The following is a 9,215-nucleotide window of genomic DNA, read 5'->3' on the forward strand; positions in this document are numbered from 1 at the left end:
AACTAAACACAATTTAATTTTTTTTTTTTTTTTGAGATAGAGTGAGTGATTCTTCTGCCTCAGCCTCCCGGGTACCTGTGATTACAGGCATGCACCACCACGCCTGGCTAATTTTGTAATTTTAGTAGAAACGGTTTCTCCATGTTGGTCAGGCTGGTCTCAAACTCCCAATCTCAGGTGATCCACCCTCCTTGGCCTCCCAAAGTGCTGGGATTATAGGCTTGTGCCACCACGCCCAGTCATAATTTAATGTTTTAAGATTTGATTTTTTGGAATTACAGTAGAACTCTATTGTGGTGGAATTTGTTATTTGACAGAAAAATAATTGAGTTGAATTTAGTTCTCTAGTATACAATTACATGTGCCAAAATCCTCAGACTTTTTTTTTGGAGACAGGGTGTTGGCTCTGTTGCCCATGCTGAAGTGTTGTGGTGTGGTTGATAGCTCACTGCAGCCTCTAACTCCTGGGCTCAAGTGATACTCCTACCTTGGCCTCCCAAAGCACTGGGATTACAGGTGTGAGCCACTTCTCCCAGGCCAAAACCTTCAGACTCTTAAAACAGAGAGGGTTTGTGGAGACACTCCTGGTCTGCTAGATTTACAGCTAAGGGCAGAGGTAATTGCTTTTCCAAAGCTCACCCAAGATCCATGCCTTCCTCATGCTGGCCCAGCAGAGACAATTAATTTGAGTTGAGGGCTAGTATTCTAGAAAGAGGCATTCCATAATCGTAAGATGGGTAAGTGGGCAGGGATCTAAGGAGGCAGCCGCGAGCAAGCCTGTGATGATTCCGGCTCAGAAAGCAGGTTGACCCAAGGCAGGCTTGGTCATCTTGATGATACGACAGACAGGCACAGATCACAAGGCCCTTGTTCAGAATCAGCAGTGGGACTGTGTCCTGCGGACATGACCCAAGGGCCCTGCTCTCAAAGCTGACCAGTCAGCTATAGTTAAGAACCCAAGACAGCAGATTGGCATTTGCGAATTTTCCCAGAGCCTAATCTAAACTCACAGATTTTCCTCTGCCATGTGCTAAATCCTATGTGTGTGTGTGTGTATATATATATATATATATATATATATATATATTTTTTTTTTTTTTACAATAATCTGCTCGCATATCTGGCTTTCCCATCTGTCTTAGTCTGTTTGGGCTGCAATAACAAAATACCGTAGACCAGGTGGCTTACAAACAACAGAAATTTATTCCTCACAATCTGGAGTCTGGGAAGTCCAAGATCAAGGTACTGGCAGATTCAGTGTCTGGGTAGGGCCGTTTCCTCATAGATGCTGCCTTCTCACTGTAATCTCACGTGATGAAAAGGAAAAAAAGTTTGCTTTTCTTTTTTTTTTTTTTTTTTTTTTTTTTTTTTTTTTTTTTTTTTTTTTTTTTTTTTTTTTTTTTTTTTTTTTTTTTTGGTTTTTTTTTTTTTTTTTTTTTTGTAGAGATGGGGTTTTGTCATGTTGCCCAGGCTGGTCTGGTCTGGAGCTCCTGGGCTGAAGCAATCTGCCCATCTCGGCCTCCCAAAATGCTGGGGTCTCTTTTATAGATGGGCATTAATCCTATTCACAAGGGCTATGTCCTCATGGCCTAATCACCTCCCAAAAGCCCCACCTCCAAGTGCTGTCACCTTGGGGGTTAGGATATCAATATATGAATTTGAGGGAACATGAACATTCAGTCCATTTTACCATCTAACCTGTGAATTCCTTTAAGACAAAGGCAGTATCTTCCTCATCTTTCAAACCCTAGTACCTAACACAGTGACTGGCACAAAAAGAACTCAATAAATGTTTGCAAAATAAATGAGCAATAGTAACTGTCCCATGTAGAGCCAACCACAGGGGAGCATGAAATAATTGCCAGCCATTGCTTAATAAATTTGAACTTGATCATCCTCTCTGACCCATAATTTCAGTTCTAGGTGTATCCTAGGAAACTTTCCCAGGGCCACCAGGAAGACAGGAAGATTGCCAAAATGTTTATAGTAGAATTGTTCATAATAGCCGCAAATGGAAACGACACAAATATCTACAAACAGTAGAATAGATAAGTATATTGTAGTACAGTCATTCAATAGAATACCGTATTGCAATGTAAATGAATGAATTACAGCTCACACATCAATACATATGAATCTGAAAACACAAGGCTAAGTGAAATGAGTAATTCAGAAAATAATTCATTTATTATGGATTCATTTATACAAAATTCAAAACCAGGAAAAATGAAACAATACTTTGTTTAAAATTGTATACAGGCATTGTAATACATTGAAGAAAAGCAAGGAAATGATTAACATACATTTTCAAATAGTGGTTATTTCTGGGGTGTTGGAGAGAAATACCACTAGGGAAGAAAACTCAGGGAGCTTCAAAGTTATTGGTATTATTCCATTTCTTAAACTTGATGATGAGTACATGATTCTATTATTACTAATCTTCAAAGGGGTTATGTATAATATTCACATTCATATATTTCATAATAAAAGGGTTTTTTGTTGTTTGTTTTTTTTGAGACAGGGCCTCACTCTGTTGCCCGGGCTGGAGTGCAGTAGTGGGATCTCAGGTCACTGCAGCCCCAAACCCCTGGCCTCAACTGATCCTCCCACAGTAGCCTCCTGAGTACCTGGGACTACAGGCACCTGCCAACGCACCCGGCTAATTTTTGTATTTTTTTTGTAGAGACAGGGTTTCACTATGTTGCCCAGGCTGGTCTTGAACTATTGAGCTGAAATGATCTGCCCATCTTGGCCTCCCAAAGTGCTGGTATTACAGGCATGAGCCACTGTGCTTGGCCCAATTTCACAATAAAAAGTTTCAAACAACAAACTGAAAGCAGACAAACCCGCTGAAAGCTCTTCCCAGTACTTCTGCCCTGGGTCTGTCTTTGGAGGTGGGAAGCAACATGTCGCAGAGTACAGGGCTCTTAGGCAGTCAGATTGTCCTTGAAGTGAGTGAGTCTGCTGTGGTTTGAAGCAGGGATCCATTGCAGTTGGAAGCATGTGCCCATCTGCTGAGTGTAGCCCCTGTAACTGAGGGGGTCTGCCTGTAGTGTAAGCAAGGGTCATGGAAGGGCAGGTGTCCTTGGTCCAGGGAACTGTGTCTCCATAGGATCACTTCTTCCTGAGCATCCTTAAAGGGGAAATAAATTAACAGCCCTACCCTGTAGCCACAAACTATGTTTACCAAGGGTCTGTGCCCAGTGGGTGCTGGTGCCCATTAACAGACAGGTTATTTGGGGTCCCTCATCAATTGGTCCTTGTTAAAAGTAAGGACTGAGCTGATGCCTCTGAGAGATTAGAGAGCTAGCTATTCAACAAGTCCAGCATATAGTTTTCTCGGAAAGTAAGGGAGGAAGAAAGATGTTGAACAGGTCCCTGACAGATGATCTTTATCCTCATTCCAGAGTCACACAAGACACGGTAGTTAAATTGCCCAGGTTGTGAAGTCCCAGGAGGATCTGCTTCTAGCCACAGACCTCCTAGCTCTGTGTCTATAAGCAAAGTCCTTCACCTCTCTAGGCCCATCTGCTCACCTGTAAAATGAGATAATAGTAGTATGTACCTACAAGGCCAATGTGAAGATTAGGAAAGGCAATGCAGGTTAAGGCCCTAGTGTGGCCACAGAGGAAGCTCCATAAATATCTGATATTAAATGAAAGCCCTCTGGTCAAGACTTGCCAGCCTGAGCAGAGGCCACGCTCTGAGCACTCACATTCTTGGGATGTAATTGTGGTGGTGACAAGATGGCCATTCCACAGGGAGGTCAGTTGTCTGGTGCCCAGGGAATGACCAGGTGGCCTGACCCTGATGGGATCACCATGTTCTAGGGTCTGATACTGAGCTTTCCTAGTCTCGTAACTCAGTTTTTGTCCACATACCCAGAAGGAATCTGTTGGGAACCAGTCGAGAGATTGATATGAAAATCAGGACACCAATTTATTAATTTACCATGGGAAATGGCAGTGCTTGGAGGCTGGGTGTGGTGGCTTACACCTGTCATGTCAATACTTTAGGAGGCCAAGGCAGGAGGATTGCTTGAGTCCAGGCATTCGAGACCAGCACGGGAAACACAGAGAAACCCTGTCTCTACAAAAACGCTTTTTATTTTGAGGCAGAGTCTTGCTCTGTCACCCAGGCTGCAGTGCAGTGGCACGATCTTGGCTAATTGCAGCCTCCTCCTCTTAGGCTCAAGTGATCTTCCCACCTCAGCCTCCCAAGTAGCTGAGGCTACAGGCATGTGTAACTATGCCAGGATAATTTTGGAATTTTTTATAGAGATGGGGTTGTGCCATGTTGCCAAGGCTGGTCTTGAACTCCTTGGGCTCAAGCAACCCCTTCGCCTTGCCCTCCCAAAGCACTGAGATTGCAGGTGTGGGCCACCACACCCAGCCATTCTATAAAAAATTTTAAAAAGTTAGCCAGGCATGTTAGTATGGGCCTATAGACCCAGAGGTTAAGGTGGGAGGATGGCTTGAGGCAAGGAACTCAACGGTGCAGTAGCTATGATCGTGCCACTGCACTCCAGCCTGGGTGACAGAGTGAGACTCCATCTCCAAAAAAAAAAAAAAAAGAAAGAAAAGAAAGAAAGAAAAAGAGAGAGAGAAATAGCAGTGCTTGGTAGACCGAAATTTGAAATCTTCTAGGCAGGGCTCTTGTCCTTTTAGGAAAAGGGATGGGAAACCAGCTGAGATTCTGAAGCTATGAGGAGAGCAAGGAAACAGCATTTGGAGCAATGGACAAAAGGATCTTAAGGGCCAAAGTGACCTGAGTTTGGCACCATCCCACTCCTCCTTTCCCTCTGGCCTATTGGCAGAGTGGAGCTCCTAACGCAGCCTGCAAGTTGCCTTTGCCTCTGATCTTGTTATGGGGTCAAAAACAATCTTTGCTTTTAAAATCTGGCTACTTATTAAATCTTTGATGTTAGAAAGATTGACTAGGGCTTGGGGAGTTCATTCCATAGCCTGGAAATAAATTGCCCTACTGTCCACTAGATGGTGTTCAAAATACACACACATACCCGGCGCATGTCTCTGGAAACACACAGATCAACCTAACGAGGTGTGATATTGATGAAAGAAATCCACAAGATCTACTCCAGCCTGGTTGGTAGTCTTGTTTAATTTGCTGGCAGCATGCTTGGAGAAGAGATTTGAGAATTGGCAGGAGTGGAGGAGGATGTGCCTTTTAGACAACCCCTCAGGTTGCGTTGTGAGGAGAGCTGCAAGGCTGCAGGCAGAGGACACTGGGGGCTGCTGGAGCCATCTGGAGAGAGGTGACGGCGTCCTGGACCAGGACTGTGGCAGTGGGAGGAGAGAAGAGGATAGACCGAGGAGGCAGAAAAGGCAGGTTTTGAGGACAGACTGGATAGAGCACTCTTTGAACTTGCTAGTTTCAATGTTTTTTCCCCCTCTGCAAGTTGTAATCTCTGAAAGAGCAGAGATGTGGGCTCATCAGTGTCAGTATTTCTGCTGTTGCACAGAGTAGATACTCATAGACTTTTTGGATAATAATGAATAACAGAGCTAACATTTTTTGCATGCTAATGTGAGCCCTTCTAAGCACCGTACATGTATTAATTTCATTTATTAACCCCCAAATACACACTTGGGACCTGCCGAGATCAAAATCTCTGAGACAGATAAGGCTGGGCCAGTGTATTTTGTAAACCCTCCACAGGAAATCCTTTTATTTTCTTTTCACATTTTTAATTATTATTATTTTTAGAGGTGGGAGTCTTACTCCAAAAATGATTATTCACAGGCATGGTCCACCACTGATCCGCACGGGAGTTTGGAACTGCTCTGTTTTTGACATGAGTCAGTTCACCCCTCCTTAAGCAATCTGGTGGTCCCGTGCTCCCAGGAGGTCACCATATTGATGCCAGACTTAGTGTGGACACCCCATTGGCATAGCACACTATAGCTCAGAACTCCTGGGCTCAACCCATCCTCTGGGCTCCAGCAATCCTCCCACCACAGCCTCCCAAGTAGCTGGGACTACAGGCACACACTTCTGTGCCTGGCTCAACAGGAAGTCCCCAAATCCTTCCGACTGCTGCCCGTGTTCTCTTGTCTCCTTTCTCCCTCTCTTCACGGACACTGCCAGGCCCCACGCAAGTCTCTCTTCTCATTCCTAACCCTCCTGGGAATTGTGCGCATTGTGGAGTCAGCCCTGGTCCCTCATGTACAGAAGCCCTGCCCACCAGGTGCCCTCCAGGGAGGCTGTCCTTGGCACCCTGGCTCCTGGCTCTCCTTGCAGGGTGGGTGCCTGGCCTCTGACCTTGCCCCTGCGCTCCATCCTCAGACCCACCGTTGCGCATTCTGGCCTTGCTCATAACTTCTTGCAGTTCAGCTTCTTCACTGGCCCTAGATTCAGTCCCTTCGGGCCTCATTTCAGCTATCACGTGCTCTTCCTGGAGGATACCAAGTCCAGACAGTAGAGAAGCGCAGGGGCCTGGGCCCTCAGGGGCCTACATTGGCAAGGCCCTTGCTCTTGCTGTTCTCTCCCCAAACAAAAGTGCAAACTGTAATCACATTTAGTTCAGTTCAGCTGCCATTCATCAAGTACCTACACTGCACCAGGCATGGTGCTAGGCCTATCACCTATTACCAAGGTGAAGAAGATACCCAGCTTGTACCTGAGCACCTCACCTCTGCAGGTGCAGTCACAGAAGCATCTCACTGTCACAGGCACCCTGGCAGAGAAAAGGTGCAGCATGTACAGGGAGGAGGAAGATATTGATTAATCTGGAGAACTCCATGGTTCCTTAAAACTCACTTCAGGCCGGGCGTGGTGGTTCACGCCTATAATCCCAACACTTTGGGAGGCCGAGGCGGACAGACTACTTGAGGTCAGGAGTTCGAGACCAGCCTGGCCAACATGGTGAAACCCCATCTTAAATTGCTAAAAATACAAAAAATTAGCCGGGCGTGGTGGCGGGCACCTGTAATCCCAGCTACTTGGGAGGCTGAGGCTGGAGAATCGCTTGAACCTGGGAGGCAGAGGTTGCAGTGAGCCAAGATTGTACCACTGCACTCCAGCCTGGGTAACAGAGTGAGACTCTGTCTCAAAAACGAATTAACAAACAAACAAAAAAACTCAGCTCAAATGTCATCTGCTCCCAGGAAACCTTACAGCCCCATAGGCAGAGCCCAGGGTTGGTGAAGAGCCGCATCACTGAGCTCCCAGGCCCTGACAGCACATACTGCTCTGCAGGAGTGCACGGTTCCTGGGGTCACCCTCCATCTGTGAGCAGCTTCAGGGAGGCCCCAGATGTCTCCATCCTTCCCTTCCCGGAAACTAGGGCCTGGTGCACAGTAGGTGCTCTGTCTTTGCTTGTGGAGTGAAAAGGAGGTGCCATTTGAGGGGCGTCTTTGTGAACAGGGAGGATTTAGAAGGTGAAGAGAGTGGTCGGGGTGCAGGGAGCGAGGTGCAATTAGGAAGGACAGAGGCGAAGGTGTGAGGCCCGGACTGTTTGGTGTCCCCTCCCCGCCTTACTCTCTGGGGCATCTGAGCAGGAGGGACCCCCTACTCTTCCTCCAAAATGCTGAGCATTTCAGGGACACCCTTCTCACTGAGAGTCAGGTGCACCTGCCCACGGTCTATGCCACCGTACCCAGACTCTGCTGCTGGATGTTTGCATGGCCTTGAAGGGAAGGTGCATGGTGAACCGAACATTCCTTTGCCTAAGGCTTTCCCATCCCTTCTCTCCCTCCTCAGCAGCTGTAGCTGAGCCTGTTGGTCTCATCCCTGGGTGAACTTTAGAATTACCAGGGGAGCTTGTATAAAATATGGATGCTTTATTTAATTGGTCTGGGGTGGGGCTCAGGCATCATTAATTTTTAAGGCTCCCCAGGTGACTCCAATATGCAGCCGGTGTGGAGAAGCACTAGGCTAGCCCCCGGCCAGGGCAGGACTACCCACACCTCTCCGCCAGCCTGCTTTGATCTCTCCGAGCCTACTTCCCAGCAGTTTCATCTCAAGCAGTGTCTCCCTGGGCTCCTTCATGTCTGCACATTTCAGAGCTCTCTCGGCACTGAATTATACACATCCCAGCAGATGACTGCCGTGTGAATTACTGAGGGCAAAGCTGTAAAGACATCTCCTGGCAAATAAATTAAAGCGTTCAATCATTCAGCCAAGAGCCAAGGCAGAGAGACGCTGAGCCCCTAGAAAGAGAAGGAAGCTGGGGAGAGAGTGTGGGGGAAGAGGAGAGGGAGAGAGAGGCTGTCTCTCAGAGAGAAGCCACGGAGGTGGAGAAGGGAGGAGCTGAGGAAGTGTGTTGGGGGCACGTGTCACAGTGAGCCTCCCTCCCTTGAGTCACCTTTTTGGAAGGCTGGGATGGATGACCCATGTCTGGGACAGAGAGGGAGGCCCAGGTAGGCAGCTGCCAATGTGCCCACTGCTTGGGGGATGGGCTGACTGGGTATAGTCACCTCTCCAGGTGGACAATGTGCTGTTAGCCAATTAACAGTGGGGTGTCTGGGCTGAGTATGGTGGCTCTCAGCACTTTGGGAGGCTGAGGCCAGGGGATTGCTTGAGCCCTGGAGTTTGAGACCAGCCCGGGTAACATATGAGACCCCGTCTCAACAAAAAATATAAAAATGGGCCAGGTGTGGTGGTGCTCACCTGTAGTCCCAGCTACATGGGAGGCTGAGGCAGGAGGATCACTCGAGTCCAGGAGTTCTAGACCAGCCTGGGCCATAGAGTGAGATTCCATCTCAACAAAAAATATAAAAATGGGCCAGGTGTGGTGGTGCTCACCTGTAGTCCCAGCTACATGGGAGGCTGAGGCAGGAGGATCACTCGAGTCCAGGAGTTAAAAACAAACATGGGCAAAAGAGGGAGATCCCATCTAAAAAAAAAAAAAAAAAAAAGTGGATGTCTGGACTGCCTCCCTCCTTGCCAGGCAGCCTGTCTATTCTCTGCAGCCATTTAGGGCCTAAGCCAGAAGTTTCTCTCCCGAGGAACAAGGATCCTGCCTCCCCACCCCTAGGACAAAGACTAATAGGACTTCCAGAGGCAGAGGCTCCTGGGAGCTCACAAGCCACTCTTGTTAATGCACTGCTGAGCCAAACCCCTAACAGCACTGGCTTTGAGCAGAGGACTGGGACTTGATCAGACAGGATTCACTCCGTAGCCTGACACCCATGCACCAGCCACTGGGGGCTCCGTGCTGTTGTCTTGACCTTGAGGAATCACGGCCTCATGAC

Source organism: Cebus imitator, unplaced genomic scaffold, assembly GCF_001604975.1.
Source record: "Cebus imitator isolate Cc_AM_T3 unplaced genomic scaffold, Cebus_imitator-1.0 Scaffold42, whole genome shotgun sequence".
Classification (NCBI taxonomy): Eukaryota; Metazoa; Chordata; class Mammalia; order Primates; family Cebidae; genus Cebus; species Cebus imitator.